Here is a 26,349-nt window from a genome sequence, read left to right as displayed (position 1 = left end):
ACACAAAATGAGGAGTGTGATAAGAAAGTACATTTGGTTTGAAACTGAGTGCCAAGACTGTGAGGACACAGATTGGGTCAAGAGAAATAGAGGGGAGAGGAGAGGAGGAGGCGGGGGGGGGGGGGGGGCGGTCAGGTGAGAGGGACGAGCACTGTGGGGCTGCTGGGATATAAATGTGAGCCGAGGTGTGTGTCCAGGAGTCTTCTGAACATTCACCTGACACCATGACACTCCTGGCTCTGCTGCTGCTGATCGGAGCTGCTGGTAAATACATAGAAATACAATAGTGTTAATTTTGTCAGCTATTTTTTTATTTAGTCTTAGTCCTGTATCAAATGTTCTTGTTAGTTTTAGTCATATTTAGTCACCTTCATCCTGTTTTCATTAAATCAAGTTTTAGTCGACTAAAAGTCTGAGCATTTTAGTCTTATTTTAGTCAAAGAAAACAGTAACTATTTTAGTCAAGATTTAGTCGAAGATTTAAAAGTCTGAGCATTTTAGTCTACTTTTTGTGAATGAAAACTGTTGCCATTTGAGTCTTTTTTAGTCATCAGATTATATATACAATTGCAGTCAAACTAGTCCAGCCAAAACCAAACATTTTAAACTTATTTCCCAATAAGATTATCTTATCCTTAGTTGATGAAAAACACAGATTGAATGATTAAGAATGCAGTTTTGCAAAGATTATCTGGTCAGGTTTGTGGTGTTTTTACCAGCTGTGTTATGGCCACATTGCTTCCCTTTTGATAAAATAATGCATGTATTTCTCCGCCTCATTGTAGCGAAAATGGGCCCAAATATCGCCTCGTTTCTTTCTCCCAAGCAGTGATGGGCGTTAGACTTTTTCATTGTCAGTCATTTTGACGGACAGGATCGTAACATTTCGGTCATAATCCATTATTCCCCGTCGGGTCTGTACACAACTCGTCACTCACTTGCGCTGATCATGATATGATGATCTCCGCGCTACGGGTAATCATATCCAAGGATTAGAGACGGTTGGATGCTGCTGTTTTGAGCATTGCAATACATTTATTTGTATTTAGTTTTTTTTAATGATTAGAGACGGTTGGATGCCGCTGTTTTGAGCATTGCAATATATTTATTTTCACTATGTTATTTATTTATGATTATCTTTAGTCTCAGCAAAGATTTGATGTCAGCTGTTGCTGACTTTTTAGTTAATACTGAAAAAGATCCCTACTGGCTTTTTCTTTAAATACAATTTTAAAATGTCGATACAGTAGCTGTCCTTTTTTTAAATGTCTAAGCTAAAGTTTTTATAGGTGTTGCTATCTGCTATGTGTAGCGTGGTTCTACAAGCAAGTCAGTGCATTCATTCGGTGGTATCAGAGAGTTACAAGGGTCTGTAAATGCAATGAAAACAATTGGCCACAGCAAATCTTTTATATTAAAAATGTAATTTTTACTTCTGAATAATTTAATTGTTATATACACAAATAAATCATTTGTCAAAACAGGGCTACATTTGATTAAATTATAAAAATATGTGGTCAAATAAAGAGCCGTTTGGGAGCTGAAAGAGCCGGCTCTTCGTGGTGAGCCGAGCCAAATGATCCGGCTCACTAAAAAGAGACGGAATTCCCATCACTACACACAACTGCTGACTCGGCGCAGCACCGGCAATTTAACTGCTGGGAGAAAAACTAATTATCAGATGTAACGTTATCTTTGATAATATTTAGTCTCCTCCTTTTTCGTCAACGAAAGTAGAGAGAAATTCTGTCAAAGTTTTTATTTAGTAAACTACATTTTCGTTTCATCACTTTTCGTCAACGATATTGCATGTTGATTTCGTTACAGTTATTGTTTACTGACGTCGGTGCCGTCAGGTCATCGTCTCGTCTTAGTCATGGAAAAAAAGGTTGTTGTCGAACATATTTTGTCATAGTTTTAGTCGACGCAATTAACACTATAATACACACATTCACAAAGATACACACACAAACAGTAAACAGTACAGAGAAAACATACTATAGTGTAAGATATTAGATACAAAATATGAATGTTTGTGGTTGAGGATAACAAATGTATCTCTTTCTCTCTCTCTCTCTGTGTGTGTGTGTGTGTGTGTGTGTGTGTGTGTGTGTGTGTGTGTGTGTGTGTGTGTGTGTGTGTGTGTGTGTGTGTGTGTGTGTGTGTGTGTGTGTGTGTGTGTGTGTGTGTGTGTGTGTGTGTGAAACAGCTGTAACAGCTGCACCAGCTGCAACAGCTGCAACACCTGCAACACCTGCAACAGCGGCATTGATTTTTGCTGCAACAGCGGCAACCCCTGCAACAGCGGCAACACCTGCATTGATTTTTGCAGCAACAGCTGCAACAGCGGCAACCCCTGCAACAGCTGCAACTCCTGCATTGCTTTTTGCTGCCACAGCTGCAACACCTGCAACAGCGGCAACACCTGCATTGATTTTTGCTGCAACAGCTGCAACACCTGCAACAGCGGCAACACCTGCAACACCTGCATTGATATTTGCTGCAACAGCGGCAACCCCTGCAACAGCTGCAACACCTGCATTTAATTTTGCTGCAACAGCTGCAACCCCTGCAACAGCTGCAACACCTGCATTGATATTTGCTGCCACAGCTGCAACAGCTGCAACAGCGGCAACCCCTGCAACACCTGCATTGAATTTTGCTGCCACAGCTGCAACAGCGGCAACAGCTGCAACAGCGGCAACCCCTGCAACACCTGCATTGAATTTTGCTGCCACAGCTGCAACAGCGGCAACAGCTGCAACACCTGCAACACCTGCATTGATTTTTGCAGCAACAGCTGCAACACCTGCAACAGCGGCAACCCCTGCAACACCTGCATTGAATTTTGCTGCCACAGCGGCAACAGCTGCAACAGCTGCAACAGCGGCAACCCCTGCAACACCCGCATTGAATTTTGCTGCCACAGCTGCAACAGCGGCAACAGCTGCAACAGCGGCAACAGCTGCAACACCTGCAACACCTGCATTGATTTTTGCTGCCACAGCTGCAACAGCGGCAACAGCTGCAACACCTGCAACAGCGGCAACCCCTGCAACACCTGCATTGAATTTTGCTGCCACAGCTGCAACAGCGGCAACAGCTGCAACACCTGCAACAGCTGCATTGAATTTTGCTGCCACAGCTGCAACAGCTGCAACCGCGGCAACCCCTGCAACACCTGCATTGAATTTTGCTGCCACAGCTGCAACAGCGGCAACAGCGGCAACCCCTGCAACACCTGCATTGCATTTTGTTGCCACAGCTGCAACAGCTGCAACAGCGGCAACAGCTGCTACAGCGGCAACAGCTGCAACAGCGGCAACCCCTGCAACACCTGCATTGCATTTTGTTGCCACAGCGGCAACAGCTGCAACAGCGGCAACAGCTGCAACAGCGGCAACCCCTGCAACACCTGCATTGCATTTTGTTGCCACAGCTGCAACAGCGGCAACAGCTGCGACAGCTGCAACAGCTGCTACAGCGGCAACAGCTGCAACAGCGGCAACAGCGGCAACCCCTGCAACACCTGCATTGCATTTTGTTGCCACAGCTGCAACAGCTGCAACAGCGGCAACAGCTGCTACAGCGGCAACAGCTGCCACAGCTGCAACAGCGGCAACAGCGGCAACAGCTGCAACAGCTGCAACAGCTGCATTGAATTTTGCTGCCACAGCTGCAACAGCTGCAACCGCGGCAACCCCTGCAACACCTGCATTGAATTTTGCTGCCACAGCTGCAACAGCGGCAACAGCGGCAACCCCTGCAACACCTGCATTGCATTTTGTTGCCACAGCTGCAACAGCTGCAACAGCGGCAACAGCTGCTACAGCGGCAACAGCTGCAACAGCGGCAACCCCTGCAACACCTGCATTGCATTTTGTTGCCACAGCGGCAACAGCTGCAACAGCGGCAACAGCGGCAACAGCTGCAACAGCTGCAACAGCGGCAACCCCTGCAACACCTGCATTGCATTTTGTTGCCACAGCTGCAACAGCTGCAACAGCGGCAACAGCTGCAACAGCGGCAACAGCGGCAACACCTGCAACAGCGGCAACAGCTGCAACACCTGCATTGATTTTTGCTGCAACAGCTGCAACACCTGCAACAGCTGCAACACCTGCATTGCTTTTTGCAGCAACAGCAGCAACAGCTGCAACAGCGGCAACCCCTGCAACACCTGCATTGCATTTTGTTGCCACAGCTGCAACAGCTGCAACAGCGGCAACAGCAGCAACAGCTGCAACAGCGGCAACCCCTGCAACACCTGCATTGCAATTTGTTGCCACAGCTGCAACAGCTGCAACAGCGGCAACAGCGGCAACAGCAGCAACAGCGGCAACAGCTGCAACAGCGGCAACAGCGGCAACACCTGCAACAGCTGCATTGATTTTTGCTGCAACAGCGGCAACAGCGGCAACAGCTGCAACACCTGCAACAGCTGCAACACCTGCATTTAATTTTGCTGCAACAGCTGCAACCCCTGCAACAGCTGCAACACCTGCATTGATTTTTGCTGCCACAGCTGCAACAGCTGCAACAGCGGCAACACCTGCAACACCTGCATTGAATTTTGCTGCCACAGCTGCAACAGCGGCAACAGCTGCAACAGCAGCAAGAGGTTGAATCTGGCAGCCCTCTGGTGTGTGACGGAGAGGTGCACGGCCTGGTGTCATGGGGTCAGGGATGTGCCGAGCCAAACTACCCCACTCCTGGTTTGAAGAGGTCCTGGCAGCCAATCCCTAAAGAAAATACCAGTTTATTTTCTTCACTTCTCCCACTGTTTCACAGCCCTGTTTTATTTTTCTGTCTTCTCTCTGGTGCCAATCAAGACTCTTAACACACATGTGCCAGAATGTTGAAAACTAAATAAAATAACTTGCTATTCACTTGTCTGTCTATAATGTGAAAACATACACCAATCACTTATACGCTCAAGTATGTGTTAGGTACAGGTTTATGTATTTGATTTAATACCATTTAAGACAGTTTGATGCTGCTCTATCGCTTTGATATACAGTAGAGCAGGGGTTCCCAAAGTGTGAGGCGCGCCTCCCCTGGGGGGCGCCAGAGAGCTTCAAGGGAGGCGCAGCCGCCAAAAAGAGGAAGAAGAGAAACAGTAAAATGTAGCTAGTTAACTTCAGCTAAATGTATGCGAGCTGCAAAATATGGATAGATTTTTAGTGAAGTTACCTAAAGTGAGAGAGGTGACAGCGTCTGTCAGAAAACGGATGAAGTGTGACAATGATTATTTGAAGCTAGGATTTTCATGGACCGGTCCTGATGACACTCCACTGCTACAGTGTGTTATCTGCAACTAGGTACTAGATAATGACAGTATGAGACCATGTAAACTCCGGCGTCATATTGAGACGAAACACCCATGTTTGGTGACCAAGCCACAGGAGTTTTTTGACCGGAAGCTCAAGGAATTGCAGTCACAGAAAAATGTCATTGACACATTTAGCACTGAATACAAAGGCAACCGAAGCATCATACCGAGAGGCGTTACGGATAGCTAAGGCAGGTAAACCTCACAACATTGGTGAAACGTTACTCCTCCCTGCTGCTAAAGGCATCTCCGTCGAACCTATTTCTCTCCGAGTGCAACGTATGAGGAAGCTGCCATCCTTAACCTCAACATGTTTAAAACATAAAGATAAAGAGGTTTAAAAAAGCTATTGTTTAATGTTTTAAGGAGGTGACGCTCAGCCAATCAAAAAAGAGAAAGGTAGCAAAAACAGAGCATTTTATGACATTTTCTCTTACTGGACCTCTTTGAAATGCAATTGAATACCCCTGCATTATAGCAACAACAACAACAATAATAATAATAATAATAATAATAATAGCAATAATAATTGGGAGGGGGGGCATGGCTGTGATTATGTTCTCTGAGGGGAGGCTCACCTTCCCACACTTTGGGAACCCCTGCAGTAGAGGATTTAAAAGCTGTTCTAAGGAACATATTCATGGTATGGGTTAAACCAGGGGTTGGCAACCCGCGACCCACGGGCCGCATGATGCCCTTTAAGCCCTCTGCTCTGGCTCCCTTGAGTTTAGACAAAAATAAGAAGGAAATCAAATAAAAGTATTTGTAGGACTATTTATATTTTGTTGCATGGTTGAAAATGTTTCGTATCTTGTATTTTGAGGTGATACTGTGACACATAAATAAAAAACAAAACGGTTTTAATTAGGTCAACTAAAATATGCTTCACATCCTGCTATGGTCCCGCGCGAACGCCTTTTCCTGCGGGTGAATAACCTTACCCCCGGCTCGATGAGCGAACTATGGATAACTCAAAGAACAGTACAGGAGAAACACAGGATTTAATTCTGTGTGGACAGAGTTATATGCTTTCACAGCAAACGATGCTGGTTTACCGGTATGTTTGATATGTAGAGAGAAGTTGTCAAAGGTGCTGCAGCCTTTACGTATCGAGGAACAACGGGAACAACACGGAGAGGAAGACAGCTGACGATCTTCATTCATAATCATAGGTCATAATTCAATGGGGTATGTAATTTATTTCAGAAAACACTTTTTGTTATATTCCATGGAATGCTCTTAACATCCCGATAGCAATGAATATATGAAATGCTTTGACAATAAATACATACAAAAATGAATCTCTGGAAGCCGTAGCGCTGTAAAAAGCACGACCAATCATCTGAGCCGGCCCGGCTAAAATAACTGGATGGCCTACCTGCCTGTCAGCCTGTCAGCCTTCCATCTGTGCACAAATTTATCTCGTGGCCTCATTGGTCATGTGCGCGTTCGTGTGTGTTGGAGGAGGGGCTCTGTGAGGAAGTCTGAAGGAAGAGGCATATTTTTTCCGGTTGTGTATTTTCAAATTCTAGCGCACTCGAGCTGGTTTCTCCATTCTTACCTACCCTACCTTTAACTCTTTTTAGGGTGCAGCTATATGTTTTATTTATTTCAAAGTGGGCCCATTTTAATAATATCTTTTTTTCCTTCAAATGTGCAGAGGACTACCCAAGTGCAGTGTTTAATTTATTTTAAAGTAGGCCTGTGTATTATTTTTAATTCTCCTTATAGGGGTTCTTTGTTTCTAATTAGAGGTTAACAGTTTTATATAATGTAATAAATAGCCTAATAAATGCAAAAAAACTGTAGTTTTTGTCTGATATAACAATAAATACAACTTTATTAGCTATCAAGCTATGAAATATGTTTTGCGGCTCCAGACAAAAAAATGTTTGGGAAAAAGCAGCAAAATGGCTCTTTTGGTCAAAAAGGTTGCAGACCCCTGGGTTAAACAGTGAGGTAGCACATTTCTCTCCCCAGTCATGTGATAGCCCCCTTCCTTTTTCATAAGGGTTAGGGTTATAATGTCAAGCATTTCAATAATTTCCATTATTTAAGGGGGCCTCATAAAATGCTTTAATTATAAAGAATAAGTGCTGAACCTACTGCTGAGATAATGGCAGTGTAATTATTGAACAGTAGGAGGCCTCAGTGAGAAATCTTCCTGTCAGTCCCACCCACTCATTACAGCTAAACATCACACCAGATACTATTTTTACTTGCACTGAGGACTGGTTTTCAGGTATTTCTCGCTTTGATTTAGAGTCTTTATCTTGCAAAGGTGCTCTTCCGTCAGGACGACATTCTTCTCGTCATCTCTTCCAGGTCACATTTGTCTTCTTCTTCTTCCATTCCTCCCTCTCTTTGCGTCTTTGTCTCTGTTTGACTGGGCTGGAGGGTCCAAGACACGCTGCTGCACCTACACACAAAAAGAGATTGTACTAAAATGTCTGACTCAACTCTTAAATACATTTTCATTTTAAAATAATGATGTATATTAACTTCTAGCTAGCCTTTCAAACAAAGTTGTCACTCAGAGCATTACTAATTGCTGCATTGCAATAATAGCTGGAACTGTCATTTATGTGTTCTGCAATAACTTGCTGAGTGTCTGCTATGAAAGGGTCTATAAATAGGATTTATTTGGGGTAAGAAATACAAGATGTTAGCAAGGATTATACGATTCACGCCAGCAAGATTTACTTATACTGTAAGTAAAAGACATTGTGGACAGACTTTTGCGAGTGAAGCAAATACTCATTTCATTTGCATGAAATTACAGAATGAGACACATTCATGAAAAAAAACATATATTACAAAATCATTTTGTGCAACAGGGAAGACTTGACCTTTATGTATTGCTCTGTGAAAGGGAACCATAGACTTATCGTGACATTTTACAGTTTTTGAGACACATAATGTTTCAAGTGGAGAATAATCTCATATATAGTTTCAAAGACTCAATGTGCACAACACAAACATAAATGCCAGCCCTCTGAGAGGAAGATGCTGACTTTGCTTCTGTGAGATATTCAGCACTGCTTAAAACAACACAGTCTCACTCCCTGAACGTCCAGGAGCGATACTTGGTCAGGGTATGGCATGCAGTTGTGACGCGCAAGTCCCCTTCAGCTTCATAAACGGACGCAAAGAGCTTTCAACTGATTGCAATGTATTCCCATCAGTGGCGGTATTTGACGCTCAGGGAAGCACCGCATCGGTCCATGTCGGCGGCACTTAAAAGCAATGTGAGCGTATCCATTCCCATTGGATAACGGAGGATTTTACACCCAGAAGTAAGTAATCTCTTTACTGTCGATTGATTTTAAAGTGATATCTGCACTACTCATCAACTCAAAAACACCAGATTATCCTCCAACAAGCCGTTTAGGACAGAGAGTGTATACCAGGTTTCAGCACGAGGAGCAGTGGCGGCGCTAGGGGGTGGCTACTTGGGCTCAAGCCCCGGATGTTTCACTTAAAAATATATATATATTTTTTTTTAAACGTCTCGGGAGTAATGTGCAGTACCGGAGTCCACCGGAGAGGCAGCCGCTGCGGGACAGTAGCCTGCATACTGCGTAGCCTTCCCTGCCCTGAAGAAGAAGTGATCCTTCCTAGTGCCCAGCGCCATATGGCTCTGCTAGTGCCTGACGAGTTTTAAGCTAATAGCCTATAAAGTTATGGATATTAGAAAGTTATTTTCATCGAAGCAGGCGCCACTAGCTGCAGCAGCAGCAGTATCAGCAGCTGACAACAATGTCATCACCAGCAGTAAAGAAATGGATGATGTTTCAGGTTTTTTAATCTAATGGTGATATCTGCAGTCTGGCTGACTGAGTAAGAAGTGAAAAAGAGTGATGTAATGTTAATGTTATAGTAAACATGGAGTAACCACACTAATTATACCCTTTATGTTAGTATGTATACAGAACATGACTAAAAATTATCCTGAGATGTAACGTTCCTTCATACCTCAGTCTACCTTTAAGAAACTAAAATAACGCATTCTAATTTTTATATTGTTTTGGAATTATACCGGCTCTCGTTTCAGTACACTTAACAACGGGACCATAGCAACGGAACTGACAGGCAACGAAACTGACAGGCAACCCTCTGAATCCGACTCCGATTGGCTGTGACTGCATCCACTCAGAGTGTCCGATTCAGAAACGTGACTCTTACACTCTTTACGTCACAAACAAAGATGGTGGATGAGAATAGATCTATAAAACGATAAGCAATGCGCCAGAATCAAGGTGAGACTATCCGCATCCTTTAAAACTCTACGCACCTTCGTTTCACCGAAATAAGTAAACGACTGTATTTGAGTGAGTTAAGGCATTAGTTTGCTTCATTAAAGGATGTTAATGAATAAGGTTTCTCCAGTGCCAGTGTTTTGTCCGCTTTAAGGTATTATTAAGGTAGGGTTAATGTTGCTCTCAAAATGCACCAGATTGATGCTTTTAACTTCAATATTGCAGGGCCGTATTCATGGAATCAACATTGGGGGGGACCAAAAATTCAATAACAATTTGAATACTAATTTCCTGCCACTCTAAAGGAAAATACATAAAAAATCACTAACACATTGGATACTTTAAAACCTGTTTAACCCCATGCCCCTGCCCGTGGGGGCAAAACACAACAATAGTCACGAAACTGAGAAGCATCCTCAATGTGGGTGGGACAATTTGACGGTGGGTGTGGGTGGGCGGGGGACCTATCCTCCTCTAGGGGAGTCCGGGGGCATGCTCCCCCGGGAAGATTTTTTTTTAAATATTGAAGTTAAAAGCATCAATCTGGTGCACTTTGAGAGCAACATTAGGGACTAAATCTATGGATACATCTCAACAACACCCATGTGAAACAGAACTGAACAGATTTACTTTTTCTTTATGCATATTTTACATATCACTCCCTTTTTAAACTGTAGTATGAGTTGGAATGATTTCATACCTGTTATTCTGTTATTCTCTTATTTTGTATAACTATAATGATCATATAAAGGTGTGCCTTGGAAATACTTGTTTTGCATCAATCTTGATACAGGGTACTTATTATGTTATAGTTTGGATTCCTAAAGCTTTTAGTCTACCATCCCATCATTCAAGGGTGGTTTTCACAATAAGTAATGGTTTATTTTTTGCACGGACACTATCATTTACATTTTTTTACTATGTTCAAACTGAATTTACTTTAAAAACATCTACAATTGCAAGAAAAAGTATGTGAACCCTTTGGAACTTCCTGGATTTCTGCATAAATTGGTCATAAAATGTGTTCTGATCTTCATCTAAGTCACAACAATAGACAAACACAGTCTACTTAAGCTAAAACCACACAAACAATTATATGTTTTTATGTTTTTATTGAACACACCATGTAAACATTCACAGTGCAGGGTGGAAAAAGTATGTGAACCCTTGGATTTAATAACTGGTTGGCCCTCCTTTGGCAGCAATAACCTCAACCAAACGTTTCCTATAGTTGCATATCAGACCTGCACAACGGTCAGGAGGAATTTTGGACCATTCCTCTTTACAAAACTGTTTCAGTTCAGCAATATTCTTGGGATGTCTGGTGTGAATCGCTCTCTTGAGGTCATGCCACAGCATCTCAATTGGGTTGAGGTCAGGACTCTGACTGGGCCACTCCAGAAGGCGTATTTTCTTCTGTTGAAGCCATTCTGTTGTTGATTTACTTCTGTGCTTTGGGTCGTTGTCCTGTTGCATCACCCATCTTCTGTTGAGCTTCAATTGGTGGACAGATGGCCTTAAGTTCTCCAGCAAAGTGTCTTGATAAACTTGAGAATTCATTTTTCCGTCGATGATGGTAATCTGTCCAGGCCCTGAGGCAGCAAAGCAGCCCCAAACCATGATGCTCCCTCCACCATACTTCACAGTTGGGATGAGGTTTTGATGTTGGTGTGCTGTGTCTTTTTTTCTCCACACATAGCGTTGTGTGTTCCTTCCAAATAACTCAACTTTGGTTTCATCTGTCTACAGAATATTTTGCCAGTAGTGCTGTGGAACATTCAGGTGCTCTTTTGCAAACTTCAAACGTGTAGCAATGTTTTTTCTGGAGAGCAGTGGCTTCCTCCATTTTATGACCAACTTATGCAGAAATCCAGGTAATTCCAAAGGGTTCACATACTTTTTCTTGCAACTGTATATTGATTCTGACTTTTTCTACATCCAACTCACAGGTTTATCATTACTTTGAGAAAAAAGATTATTCCTTTATCCATTTTTAGAAGCGAAGATATAGTCAATTGTTCTGCATCGCCCGTTGCCTTGTACTTTAGAAGCTGGCTTAAATTCCCACTCTCCTTCTGATCGCCTCGAAAAGCCACACCTTGCCGCGCCAAGTACCTCACACCCTCAACAATCTTCATCAGATTTCTTCTTGCTTGTTGCTGCCGTCTTTCAAGCACACGTGAAAGTTGCACATTAACAGGCTCTGGCTCCTGAATCCTAGTCATCACAGCTAATTTGTGACACTGGCTGTGTTTATGCACACTAAATTTCTCCAGTGCCTTCTTCCAATTGTTATAACCAGTCTTCACAAACGCTGAATCGGCTTTTGACGCAAGCTTAGACTATTGTGCTGCAAAGTATTTAGCACAATAGAAACAGAGGACCCCTTTTACAGAGGGGCTGTAATGGAGCCATGTATGATCTTCAAACCACTTCTCCTAAAAGTAGAGTATTCTATTTGATAGGGTTTGACTGGGTATGACTTTCACATTTGGATGATTTGGGCAAAGTCCAAGCTCCTCCCCTTCCTTTCCTGTAACTTCATTTTCGCCTGCCTTGCTGCTCTCTCTCTCATTGTCAAACTCACTCTCCCTGCTTGATGGTATTATCTGAAATATATATGAGGATGATCTCATCTTAAATTAACATTAACATTAGACTGCTATGTTGTCATTATTCTGTCTTAACCATCAATATAGGTCCTTTCTGACTTACCTCCATGTCACCAGCACACACTCTCCCTGTCTGGTCGACATGCTCACATTCTCTCTCTCCCTCTCTCTCTTTACTCTGAACACACCAGAGTGAACATGGAAGAAATATCAGTAAACTATTGACTAGAAAGACTGTTGATACACATTATACATATGGGGGGACACAGGAGTCTGTACATTAAAGTGGACCTATCATGCTATATTTGAATAATATAGTGTAGGACCATACCTATATAAGGCATATTTATACTTTTTAAAAAAACAAGAAAAAAACAGATCATACATTTGAGCCATTCCTCATTTCACTCAAATCAACACTGAGCCTGACATTTTGGATTCAATGAGAACAGCACCATCTTTTGGCCTTTTAAATGTACTACAGCTTTTACAGCTTCTCCAGCGCTTAAGAACGGCAAAGCAAGTGGCTGTCTCCTCCTGATTGGTGGAGTTGGCCCAATAGCCGTAGCGCCACCGTCCTGACGTCAGGACGGTGCTCAATCTGGATCCGTTTTTTTCAGATCCGTTGCAGCCCCTTTTTTAGAGATTTGGGCACGGAGGAAAATAGAGAGGGTTGTGTTTTCTGACTCTTGGTGAGTTCCCTGACGCACCGGGGACACATATTCATGTATAAAAGATGTACAAAGGTGCATTTTGCATGATAGGTCCCCTTTAACATTAGACTGCTATGTTGTCATTATTCTGTCTTAACCATCAATATAGCTCCTTTCTGGCTTACCTCCATGTCACCAGTGCACACTCTCCCTGTCTGGTCGCCATGCTCACATTCTCTCTCTCCCTCTCTCTCTTTACTCTGAACACACCAGAGTGAACATGAAAGAAATATTATCAGTAAACAAGCTATCTGACTGGTAACAATACTCACTTTCTCACTGCTCTTAACTTACTTTTTTTCTTTTCTGAGGCTGCCCAAAAAACTGTCTAATGTCACTGCCACCCTTCCTCTTGCTCATGCTTACAGCTTGACCTCTGCGATCTGCAGTTGCTGATGCGATGAATACGGGTCAGCAGCGCTGGATATAAGATAATTAAACATGTTTATTAGTAATTCTGAGCGTTCTAAACCCAGCACAAGCTATGATGCAAACTGCAAACCTCCTGCGTGTGAGTGTCTTTTAAATGCTTCTGACGATTATGAAATACTATTTCATAATAATTGTAGAGTATTTAATTAATTCTGGCACCTTTGGTATTCCATAGATGTCACACATCACAGTTTTAAATCTTTCCACACCCTACAAATTACAAAATAAAATAGAAATAATCCACATCAATAAATATCTATTGTATTACATCCAAAACGACACCGTCATTTTCCACATAGCTGACACTAGCCCGCCAAACCCTGGCTAACAACTGAAACCAGCTAGCCCACAGCTAGTTAGCTACTATTCCTGAAAAGTTTGGTTTTAACATCAGAACTACAAGTTACTTACACAAAGAAGCTAAACCGGAGGGTTCATTAACATTACCATTACGAAATAAAAATAATATAGATTACTTTAGGGCTAACTAGAAAAGATACCAGAACTGATGGAGGGCAAATTAAAACACGACTGACCTGCTTGGAGCATCAAGCTAACTGAAGGTGGACTCAGACGTGCAACAGCGAAATACACCCCCGAGTACAAAATAAGGAACCAATTTACATATGAAAAGAAATATCATTTTGGTGAAGTTCACAATAACAGAAAATATAGATTTTCAAGTATATAAATAAACAAAATAAAGAAGTCATAGAATAGCAATTTTATTTTAATTAAAAAATCCAAAAATCCCAACTTTTTTTTTGTTGCTATTTATTGGGGGGGACATTTTGAGTGTATCTGAATATTGGGGGGGATGTGTCCCCCCCCAATGTATATGGTGAATACGGCCCTGCAATATTGGAAACGCAGTTGGATGCACTTCAACCAAAACCCAGACAGTGATAAAGCGCACCATTTGTAAAGGCAAAATATCCTTTAAAGCAGGGTCAACAAATAATCTCCATCGCCACTTAAAAACACAGTATCTAATATTAAGAGTTGCATGAATTTCATTCAAGGCAAGGCAACTTTATTTACTTAACACATACAGAGGGTCAATTCAAAGTACATTCACTGACATGAATATGGCGCCACCTTGTGTCATGTTTACAATGCAGATGATTGACATTAGGTCTGGCAATACAGTCAATCATTATCCTGGTGATCAGAGGCGCGGGAAGGTATTTTGAGTGGGGGTGCTGAGGTGCTGGACTCCAGTGAACACTATTACGGGCACTATAGAGCACGCATAAAAAAACTCCCCACACGCAAACACACAGTAAACCCGCGACTGTTACAATGAAGGCTCGATAATCAGCTCACGGCATATAGGCAGGGGCAAAGTGCTATTTTTTACGAGTGGGGAGCGGACCTCACCTCCTCTAGGGGGGTCCGGGGGGATGCTCCCCCGGGAAGATTTTTTTTAAATATTGAAGTTAAAAGCATCAATCTGGTGCACTTTGAGAGCAACATTAAGAGATCTATGGACACATCTCTCAACACCCAGATGAAACACAACTGTAAGCAGATGTTCTTTTTCTTTATGGATATTTTACAAATCACTCCCCTTTCAAACTGTATTCTTGTTTTACTGCCATATAGTATTTCATAATTGTTTTTCCTTTATTCTCTTATTTTTTTTATAACTATAATGATCATATGAAGGTGTGCCGCGGAAATAATATTTTGAATAATTTTTGACCAAACCGTTTGAGACCCACTGAGATAACTTAGACTAAAGTTAACTATCTAAACACTCAGAGAGTCCTTTAGCTCACCTGAGCCTCTCAGTCTGAGAGGAGAGCTCTCCTCCAGCTTGTTGTGGAACAAACAGCTCCATCTGTCCGTTAGTGCAGCTAGCTAACCAGATGCTAACAACACGGTCCCTGCTGCTGGCACCGGTCCCTCTCTCTTTCCCCCTCTCTCACACACACTAAATGTGCTATTTCCGCACACACACAGAGCCGCGAGCTTGAATGACACAAGCACACTTTTATTTCCATCCAACTCTCTGATTGGTCTGGTGTCTTGCCTCTGTTGCATTCACTGAACACGGGAAATTACAGGCCTGCCGTCCTTTCTAGTGTTAATGTATTATATTATTGAGGTAGAATTGTCCGGGGCTACAGAAAAAACATTCGGGGCAGGCCAAAATATTATTTTACCAACAATGTGGAATTTATTGGCTACATATTACACAGATTATGCACAGCGGGAGCAGCAATAACCGTCAAATAAAAATTCAGACAGGAGAGCTCCGCACCCCCTGCCTGCCGCTAGGGGGTGCTGCAGCGCCCTCAGCACCCCCCTTCCCGCGCCCATGCTGGTGATTATTTCGCAGATAAACCTAGTAACCCCGCCCCCTTTAAAAAACGGCTCTTTTGAACGACTCTTTTGAACGGCTCTTTGAAAGGAACGGAGCCATAAGATCCGGCTCCCTTCAAAGAGCCATAAATCCCATCACTAACAACGCTCACACACACGCTCGCTCACTCTCGCTCTACCAACCACACACACACACATGCACACCCCTCTCTCTCTTAAAGGGACAGCGATCTCATCTCACTCTGCATTACCCTAATATCATAACACGTGTGTTCTGGAGAATCACAGAACGGACAATCGTCCTTATTATTATGCCGTTTAAACCAGTTATTTACATTTGTTTGTAAATTGGTCCACACACTGCTTCCCCGCAGGGAGGCTCCCCCCGCCCTCCTGTTGACAGTGCACGAGCGTCGTGCTCCTTATACTATAAAATTATAGTATGGTATATAAATATATATGTATATACATAACAAATAAGAAAAATAATGGTCATAGTATATAACAGGGCTATTTAATAGTTTTTGAATGGGGACAGTTGATGAAGTGATCCAAAATAAGGGCTCAAGACAAATATGCCTTGAAATATGTATGAGCATATGTATGAGCAATCATGTTAATAGCTACAGATACATTAATGTAATACAACATACTGTAGGAGTGCTTCTATTGCATGTTGTAAAAGTATGACGCAGAAATCAGGGAACCATATGTTAAGAATGTCACAAGGCTCACGACCCAAACGCACAACACCAGAAACAGGTCAGGATTAACAAGGTCTTTAATAAAGGCAAAAACACAAAGCGCTCACTAGGAGGAAAAACTGAGAAATTATAAGATCCAAAACTCCAAACAAAAACATCTACATTGACCATAAAAAATGAAACAAAAGGAGTCCATCAAAAACATACTCAACGAGGTCAAGGAATGACCGGCAGGCCCGGTGAGACAAGACGAACTGGCACAGGACAAAGGTAGACGCAGACTATATATACACACTAGGTAAGGGGATACAGGTGGCAACAATTAAGGGAGGGGCTGACGATCACACTGGAGGCAGGAATGGCTCTGAAACGAGAGGGAAAGGTTACTACAAAATAAAACATGACTTCACAAGACAAAGCAAAAGACAAAAGGACTGAACTAAATGAATTAACTCAACATAAATGTCTAGACACCACACAGATGACATTTTCAGAACTCATGTCATCTAACATGTAAACCATTCACTAATTTAACCATCAACATCAATTTAAGTGCACACCCCAGTGCAACAACGGTTTTGAATAAACACATCAGTATATTGAAAGATTCAAGGAGTGGGCCGTACAGTCAGGAACTAGCTTACTTTTTTAACATTCTACTCAAAGGGCCGGTATATATTACCTTCGCCAATCGCATAGCCCTGGTATATGTCAAATAGTCATTATAATATTTTTGAATGTATCAACAACAAAAACAAAAAGTAATAGTATGGTACATCCAGGTATCATAAGTTATTTTCTTTAAGTATTTGCGGTTGGCCATATTGGATATGTCTGGACATATCGAACTGCTTGAAGCTTGGAACTGATGACTGACAGTGACCAAATGGTTTGTTTATATGTTCTGGTGGTAAGGGTCTGATACCACACAAGAGTTGCTAATTACGTTAGCCCCGACCTAGCTTTTATTTCTGGATGGTGTTTACATTCACACCATACTTCTCAGTATTTAGCCAACATTGCAGAGCGTATTTAAGTTAAAAGCTTGAAAGCAATAGCTTTGAATGAGGTTGAGTTAATAATAGAAGCTAATTCTTATGGAGATTGGTGATTTAACCTGTTAAGGCCCTCCCGCAACATCTTGCAGGAAACAGTGTCTGAGGGCATGTTCATTTAATAAGCTATGAATGTTTTACATGTAACGGGAAGAAACTCATCTCACTGATCATTTTCTTTTTTTTTCAAAAAAAACCACACAATGCTAACGTTGAGCCTCTGAATTAGCAACGAGCGAAAAATGCTAACAGATTTACTGCAATGAAACTCACTCATAAAACTTTATTATTTATCCATTCTGCACATCCAACCCATCGATCTGATCGTGGGATGACACAGAATCGTTGGGTACAGACATTATCACTCAATGATACAAACTCGCGACTTTATAAACAAAAACAGACATCAAACATGTGGCGCTAGGTAGCTAAAAACGCTAACATGGTTTACCTGTGTCGTAGTCTGGTCAAAAGTGGTCTTCAATGGCATTACAATGATAAAAACGCTGCTGAAGTTAATCCATAGGTTAATCCAATGTGCCTGTGTCCCTTTGAAATGATTTCTGATCATCCATAAGCAATAAACCCTGCTTTTCCGTTTCCAGATGTCAGAGCGAGAGATAGGTTCGCTTTCATGCAAAACTGCGGGCGCGAAGCCCCCACCTTTTTGTTTTACCATGTGTGTGTTTGGGGAAACAGATTTCACTTGTTTTGCATCAATCTTGATACAGGGTACTTATTATATGTTGTACTTTGGATTCCTAAAGCTTTTAGTCTACTAACCCATCATCCAAAGGTAGTTTTCACTATAAGTAAAAAATAACTTTTGGACGGACACTATAATTTACAGTTTTTTACTATGTTCAATTTGAATTTTCTTTAAAATAAAAAACCTCTATATTGATTCTGCCTTTTTATACATCCAAGTCACAGGTTTATCATTACTTTGAGAAAAAAGATTATTAATTTAAACCTTTTAGAAGGGAAGATATGGGCATTTGTTCTGGGAATGTCATTTTCGAGCCTGAGACCTGAAAAACAGGCTCAGGGTGAAACAGGTTAAGTTAGTTTTGGCTCTAATAATAGTATGGTATATCAGAATATCATAACAAATATAAAAAGGTCACACAAACTAGCCTTTTAGAGTCACAGTATAGTATGTGTGTGTGTGTGTGTGTGTGTGTGTGTGTGTGTGTGTGTGTGTGTGTGTGTGTGTGTGTGTGTGTGTGTGTGTGTGTGTGTGTGTGTGTGTGTGTGTGTGTGTGTGTGTGTTTGTGTGTGTGTGTGTGTGTGTGTGTGTGTGTGTGTGTGTGTGTGTGTGTGTGTGTGTTTGCATGTGTTTGCATGTGTTTGGTATGTGTGTGGGGAGACAATGGGAGACATTGTTATATCAAAAACAGTAAAGAAACTGTGACATGTAAAGAAAAGATTTTCTCTAAAACTGTGATGTTACATCCCTCAGATGTCTATTCTTCTTTTTTAAAACCCACACTGTGAGAAAGGAACTAGATTATCTGAATGATTACTTTTTGTTTTAAACCAACAGTATGGGGACACCTGCCATAGACAGAGTCTCTGGCCGTTTCTCAATCGCGAGGATACTGGCTTGGTAGTCGCATACTTCCAAGTCACTTCCTTCAGAAACGAAGCAAGTATACTTCCAAGCCACGGCTTCGGAAACCAAAGAAGAATGGAAGAGGCTAACAAGTGTGCCACTCTCTCTAACGGTTTCAACATAAACTGTACCGAAAATAAATACCTCACGATGTCTATCTAATTATGAACTTGCTTTGCTTTCAAGGAACACATTTTTGGTGATAACAAATGCAACAAAGTAACATATTTACCAACACATGTTCTACGCCACTACATACTTACATTTAAATGTGTGCTGTTCTGCGTCGGTTCAGCCATTCTCCGCAAGGGTTTTTGAAATTGGTCCGTGCGCAAAGCATTGTGGGGATTTGAAGGACGCGAAGTCTACCCATGTGCAGCCTCGAAATTACCCCCAAACCAAGGACGTGGCCTCGGTGGAATTCCAAGTATGCTGGAGATTGGAACAGTCCTTCGGCGGCACTCGATGACGTAGCATCTTTGAAATATTGGCTTGGAAGCCAGTTTCCTCGCGATTGAGAAACGGCCACAGGGACTGAGCATAAAACAGGAAAGGGAGGAGAAAAGAAGGGGGAGGGTCTGGAGGGGGAGGTGTTTTGACTCTACAGAGTCACATGGACCCTAGGGTGGGGAAAAGGAAGGGGTAGATGATTAATTTGATAGATCTGACTTGATTGTTGTGATGGCTGAAGGAAGAGACACGGTCGAGGAAGAAGCAGTAAAATAACTTGTTTGTAAAAAGGACAGCACTAGTCTAGTCCTTTTTTTTCAAATGTATGTCAGTTTCAAGAAAAGATGAGAGGTTTTATGCATGACGTGCAAAATATCCTGCAACCCTACCAAAAAGAAAAAGAAGGCACAGGTAAATTATGTTGACAAATGTCATAAAAAGTGAGTTGTATGTTGTAATATTTGTATGTTGATAACAATCTCTGTAGTGTTTCATAATATAATGAACGAAGTCATAGAGGGAAAAAATGAAAACAGCATGTTGAAAAAAGTAATGTTATATTAAAAATAACATGAAAGAAGTCACGGTAAAGCATCTAAAAAAACATTTTTAAAAAGTCAAAACTGCATTGTCTCTCTGCAACAGCCTTGCCAGCCTTACTAACTTGCCAATTAGAATTGGATTATTAAAGAACATCTATTCAGAAAAAGTACTTCATTTTTTACCAGTTGTAAAGTTTTGCATGCATTAAAAAAGGTTTAATGAGATGATGGAATCAAAGCTGAACAATGTAGCCTATAACATAAAAAGGCAGACGTACTGAAAACCCAACCCCAGAAGGGGGTCTGGGGGGATTCTCCCCCAGGAGATTTTTAGAAATACTAACATATAAATTACGCATTCTGCTACACTCTGAGAAGAAAATAAATACATCTGTTGCTACCCGACTTAATATGTTATGCCATTGTTTGTTGACAGCTTGCTGCTCCACACAGAGAGAAGAGCAAAGAGGAGATAGTCTGTGTGAATTACTTTAAATTGTGGGTAACGGTAGATAGCTCCCATTGTTCTGCGACCTGTCAATCATCCAACCGGGGGTCATATTTCATTATGTAACTATAAAGAATAGTTCTACCGCAAAGGTATTCTCCGTGGGGACATCCGGCAACAATCTTGATTCTGATTGGCCAGAAGACTCGAAAAAACATCAGCAAAGATGTTTTATTGAGAAGATGATCACTACGTGACAGAAGTTTTCAAAACCGTTGGTCTCCGGTACTTCCTGTCCAACGCCGACTGCATGCACAGCGTTAGAAAATCGGGACTTCAAAATAAGTTTGACTTTTTTCAGCAAACTCACACATCTGCGACCCACTCGAAACGGGGCCGCAACCCACTTTTGGGTCGCGAGTCGCGACCCACCAGTCGAGAATCACTGCACTTGACTGTTACTCTAAATGGCTAGTTTTTGTGATTTTTAACACTTTTTTCAGTGAAACATTGCAGTCTCTTGATAACTTTACTGACTTTTGCGGTTTTTGTGTTACTAAGATACTTTCAGTAACACTTTAACTGAATATTAAGATAGTGATCTTGAGATGTAGATTTATCTGGAGCTTCTGGTAAAATCTCGTCCAATTATCTATGAGGGAATCAACATTGCAACGTTTGCAGATGCAATGATTTTTTGCATCTGAGATTGTGGCTGTCATGCCTTTGTTTATTTAATATTGCATTGTGTTTATTTGTATATACCTATTTCTGATTAGTATGGTTCTGTTTTAAGCAGTGCTGAATATCTCACAGAAGCAAAGTCTGCATCTTCCTCTCAGAGGGCTGGCATTTGTGTTTGTGTTGTGCACATACAGTCTTTGAAACTATATATGAGATTATTCTCCACTTGAAACATTATGTGTCTCAAAAACTGTCAAATGTCATGACAAATCTATTGTTCCCTTTCACAGAGCAATACATACATGTCAAGTCTTCCCTGTTGCACAACATTATTTTGTAACATATGTTTTATTTTTCATGGACGTGTCTCATTCTGTAATTTCATGCAAATGAAATGAGTATTTCCTTCTCTCGCAAAAGTCTGTCCACAATGTCTTTTACTTATAAGTAAATCTTGCTGGCGTGAATCGTATAATCCTTGCTAACATCTTGTATTTCTTACCCCAAATAAATCCTATTCATAGACCCTTTCATAGCAGACACTCAGCAAGTTATTGCAGAACACATAAATGACAGTTCCAGCTATTATTGCAATGCAGCAATTAGTAATGCTTTGAGTGACACCTTTGTTTGAAAGGCTAGCTAGAAGTTAATATATATCATTCTTTTAAAATGAAAATGTATTTAAGAGTTGAGTCAGACATTTTAGTACAATCTCTTTTTGTGTGTAGGTGCAGCAGCGTGTCTTGGACCCTCCAGCCCAGTCAAACAGAGACAAAGACGCAAAGAGAGGGAGGAATGGAAGAAGAAGAAGAAGACAAATGTGACCTGGAAGAGATGACGAGAAGAATGTCGTCCTGACAGAAGAGCACCTTTGCAAGATAAAGACTCTAAATCAAAGCAAGAAATACCTGAAAACCAGCCCTCAGTGCAAGTAAAAATAGTATCTGGTGTGATGTTTAGCTGTAATGAGTGGGTGGGACTGACAGGAAGATTTCTCACTGAGGCCTCCTACTGTTCAATAATTACACTGCCATTATCTCAGCAGTAGGTTCAGATCTTATTCTTTATAATTAAAGCCTTTTATGAGCCCCCCTTAAATAATGGAAATTATTGAAATGCTTGACATTATAACCCTAACCCTTATGAAAAAGGAAGGGGGCTATCACATGACTGGGGAGAGAAATGTGCTACCTCACTGTTTAACCCAGGGGTCTGCAACCTTTTTGACCAAAAGAGCCATTTTGCTGCTTTTTCCCAAACATTTTTTTGTCTGGAGCCGCAACACATATTTCATAGCTTGATAGCTAATAAAGTTGTATTTATTGTTATATCAGACAAAAACTACAGTTTTTTTGCATTTATTAGGCTATTTATTACATTATATAAAACTGTTAACCTCTAATAAGAAACAAAGAACCCCTATAAGGAGAATTAAAAATAATACACAGGCCTTCTTTAAAATAAATTAAACACAGCACTTGGGGAGTCCTCTGCACATTTGAAGGAAAACAAATATTATTAAAATGGGCCCACTTTGAAATAAATAAAACATATAGCTGCACCCTAAAAATAGTTAAAGATAGGGTAGGTAAGAATGGAGAAACCAGCTCGAGTGCGCTAGAATTTGAAAATACACAACCGGAAAAAATATGCCTCTTACTTCAGACTTCCTCACAGAGCCCCTCCTCCAACACACACGAACGCGCACATGACCAATGAGGCTACGAGATAAATTTGTGCACAGATGGAAGGCTGACAGGCTGACAGGCAGGTAGGCCATCCAGTTATTTTAGCCGGGCCGGCTCAGATGATTGGTCGTGCTTTTTACGGCGCTACGGCTTCCAGAGATTCATTTTTGTATGTATTTATTGTCAAAGCATTTAATATATTCATTGCTATTGGGATGTTAAGAGCATTCCATGGAATATAACAAAAAGTGTTTTCTGAAATAAATTACATACCCCATTGAATTATGATCTATGATTATGACTGAAGATCGTTAGCTGTCTTCCTCTCCGTGTTGTTCCCGTTGTTCCTCGATACGTAAAGGCTGCAGCACCTTTGACAACTTCTCTCTACATATCAAACATACCGGTAAACCAGCATCGTTTGCTGTGAAAGCATATAACTCTGTCCACACAGAATTAAATCCTGTGTTCCTCCTGTACTGTTCTTTGATTTATCCATTCGCTCAACGAGCCGGGGGTAAGGTTATTCATCCGCAGGAAAAGGCGTTCGCGCGGGACCGTAGCAGGATCTGAAGCATATTTTAGTTGACCTAATTAAAATCGTTTTGTTTTTTATTTATGTGTCACAGTATCACCTCAAAATACAAGATACGAAACATTTTCAACCATGCAACAAAATATAAATAGTCCTACAAATACTTTTATTTTATTTCCTTCTTATTTTTGTCTAAGCTCAAGGGAGCCAGAGCAGAGGGCTTAAAGGGCCGCATGCGGCCCGTCGGCCGCGGGTTGCCAACCCCTGGTTTAACCCATACCATGAATATGTTCCTTAGAACAGCTTTTAAATCCTCTACTGCAGGGGTTCCCAAAGTGTGGGAAGGTGAGCCTCCCCTCAGAGAACATAATCACAACCGTGCCCCCCCTCTCAATTATTATTGCTATTATTATTATTATTATTATTATTGTTGTTGTTGCTATAATGCAGGGGTATTCAATTGCATTTCAAAGAGGTCCAGTAAGAGAAAATGTCATAAAATGCTCTGTTTTCGCTACCTTTCTCTTTTTTGATTGGCTGAGCGTCACCTCCTTAAAACATTAAACAATAGCTTTTTTAAACCTCTTTATCTTTATGTTTTAAACATGTTGAGGTTAAGGATGGCAGCTTCCTCATACGTTGCACTCGGAGAGAAATAGGTTCGACGGAGATGTCTTTAGCAGCAGGGAGGAGTAACGTTTCACCAATGTTGTGAGGTTTACGTGCCTTAGCTATCCGTAACGCCTCTCGGTATGATGCTTCGGTTGCCTTTGTATTCACAGTGCTAAATGTGTCAATGACATTTTTCTGTGAATGCAATTCCTTGAGCTTCCGGTCAAAAAACTCCTGTGGTTTGGTCACCAAACATGGGTGTTTCGTCTCAATATGACGCCGGAGTTTACATGGTCTCATACTGTCATTAGCTAGCACCTCGTTGCAGATAACACACTGTAGCAGTGGAGTGTCATCAGGACCGGTCCATGAAAATCCTAGCTTCAAATAATCATTGTCACACTTCATCCGTTTTCTGACAGACGCTGTCTCCTCTCTCACTTTAGGTAACTTCACTAAAAATCTATCCATATTTTGCAGCTCGCATACATTTAGCTGAAGTTAACTAGCTACATTTCACTGTTTCTCTTCTTCCTCTTTTTGGCGGCTGTGCCTCCCTTGAAGCTCTCTGGCGCCCCCCAGGGGAGGCGCGCCTCACACTTTGGGAACCCCTGCTCTACTGTATATCAAAGCGATAGAGCACCATCAAACTGTCTTAAATGGTATTAAATCAAATACATAAACCTGTACCTAACACATACTTGAGCGTATAAGTGATTGGTGTATGTTTTCACATTATAGACAGACAAGTGAATGGCAAGTTATTTTATTTAGTTTTCAACATTCTGGCACATGTGTGTTAAGAGTCTTGATTGGCACCAGAGAGAAGACAGAAAAATAAAACAGGGCTGTGAAACAGTGGGAGAAGTGAAGAAAATAAACTGGTATTTTCTTTAGGGATTGGCTGCCAGGACCTCTTCAAACCAGGAGTGGGATAGTTTGGCTCAGTACATCCCTGACCCCATGACACCAGGCCGTGCACCTCTCCGTCACACACCAGAGGGCTGCCAGATTCAACCTCTTGCTGCTGTTGCAGCTGTTGCCGCTGTTGCAGCTGTGGCAGCAAAATTCAATGCAGGTGTTGCAGGGGTTGCCGCTGTTGCAGCTGTTGCAGCTGTGGCAGCAAAAATCAATGCAGGTGTTGCAGCTGTTGCAGGGGTTGCCGCTGTTGCAGCAAAATTAAATGCAGGTGTTGCAGCTGTTGCAGGTGTTGCAGCTGTGGCAGCAAAAATCAATGCAGGTGTTGCCGCTGTTGCAGGGGTTGCCGCTGTTGCAGCAAAATTCAATGCAGCTGTTGCAGGGGTTGCCGCTGTTGCAGCAAAAATCAATGCAGGCGTTGCAGCTGTTGCAGGGGTTGCCGCTGTTGCAGCAAAATTCAATGCAGCTGTTGCAGGGGTTGCCGCCGTTGCAGCTGTTGCAGCAAAATTCAATGCAGCTGTTGCAGGGGTTGCCGCCGTTGCAGCTGTTGCAGCAAAAATCAATGCAGGTGTTGCAGCTGTTGCAGGGGTTGCCGCTGTTGCAGCAAAATTAAATGCAGGTGTTGCAGGGGTTGCCGCCGTTGCAGCTGTTGCAGCAAAAATCAATGCAGGTGTTGCCGCTGTTGCAGGTGTTGCCGCTGTTGCAGCAAAATTCAATGCAGCTGTTGCAGGGGTTGCCGCCGTTGCAGCTGTTGCAGCAAAAATCAATGCAGGTGTTGCAGCTGTTGCAGGGGTTGCCGCTGTTGCAGCAAAATTCAATGCAGCGGTTGCAGGGGTTGCCGCTGTTGCAGCTGTTGCAGCAAAAATCAATGCAGGTGTTGCAGCTGTTGCAGGGGTTGCGGCTGTTGCAGCCAAATTCAATGCAGCTGTTGCAGGGGTTGCCGCTGTTGCAGCAAAATTAAATGCAGGTGTTGCAGCTGTTGCAGGTGTTGCAGCTGTGGCAACAAAAATCAATGCAGGTGTTGCAGCTGTTGCAGGGGTTGCCGCTGTTGCAGCAAAATTCAATGCAGCTGTTGCAGGGGTTGCCGCTGTTGCAGCTGTGGCAGCAAAAATCAATGCAGGCGTTGCAGCTGTTGCAGGGGTTGCCGCTGTTGCAGCAAAATTCAATGCAGCTGTTGCAGGGGTTGCCGCCGTTGCAGCTGTTGCAGCAAAATTCAATGCAGCTGTTGCAGCTGTTGCAGGGGTTGCCGCTGTTGCAGCAAAATTAAATGCAGGTGTTGCAGGGGTTGCCGCCGTTGCAGCTGTTGCAGCAAAAATCAATGCAGGTGTTGCCGCTGTTGCAGGTGTTGCCGCTGTTGCAGCAAAATTCAATGCAGCTGTTGCAGGGGTTGCTGCCGTTGCAGCTGTTGCAGCAAAAATC

General features: G+C 42.1%; 1 long non-coding RNA gene across 1 annotated transcript; it reads right to left on the bottom strand.

The window, feature by feature from the left end:
• Positions 1–16,439: 16,439 nt before the first annotated feature.
• Positions 16,440–18,277, bottom strand: LOC307046775. The gene is made up of 2 exons (XR_013810237.1): positions 17,887–18,277; positions 16,440–16,744 (listed from the first exon to the last, which is right to left on the bottom strand). It is a non-coding gene; the product is annotated as an uncharacterized lncRNA (long non-coding RNA).
• Between the last annotated feature and the right edge of the window lie 8,072 nt (positions 18,278–26,349).

The sequence above is a fragment of the Notothenia rossii genome, assembly GCF_949606895.1.
Source record: "Notothenia rossii genome assembly, chromosome: 7".
Lineage (NCBI taxonomy): Eukaryota > Metazoa > Chordata > Actinopteri > Perciformes > Nototheniidae > Notothenia > Notothenia rossii.
The sequence above is the reverse complement of the archived record's forward strand: the minus strand, read 5'-3'. Positions and strand labels throughout refer to the sequence as shown.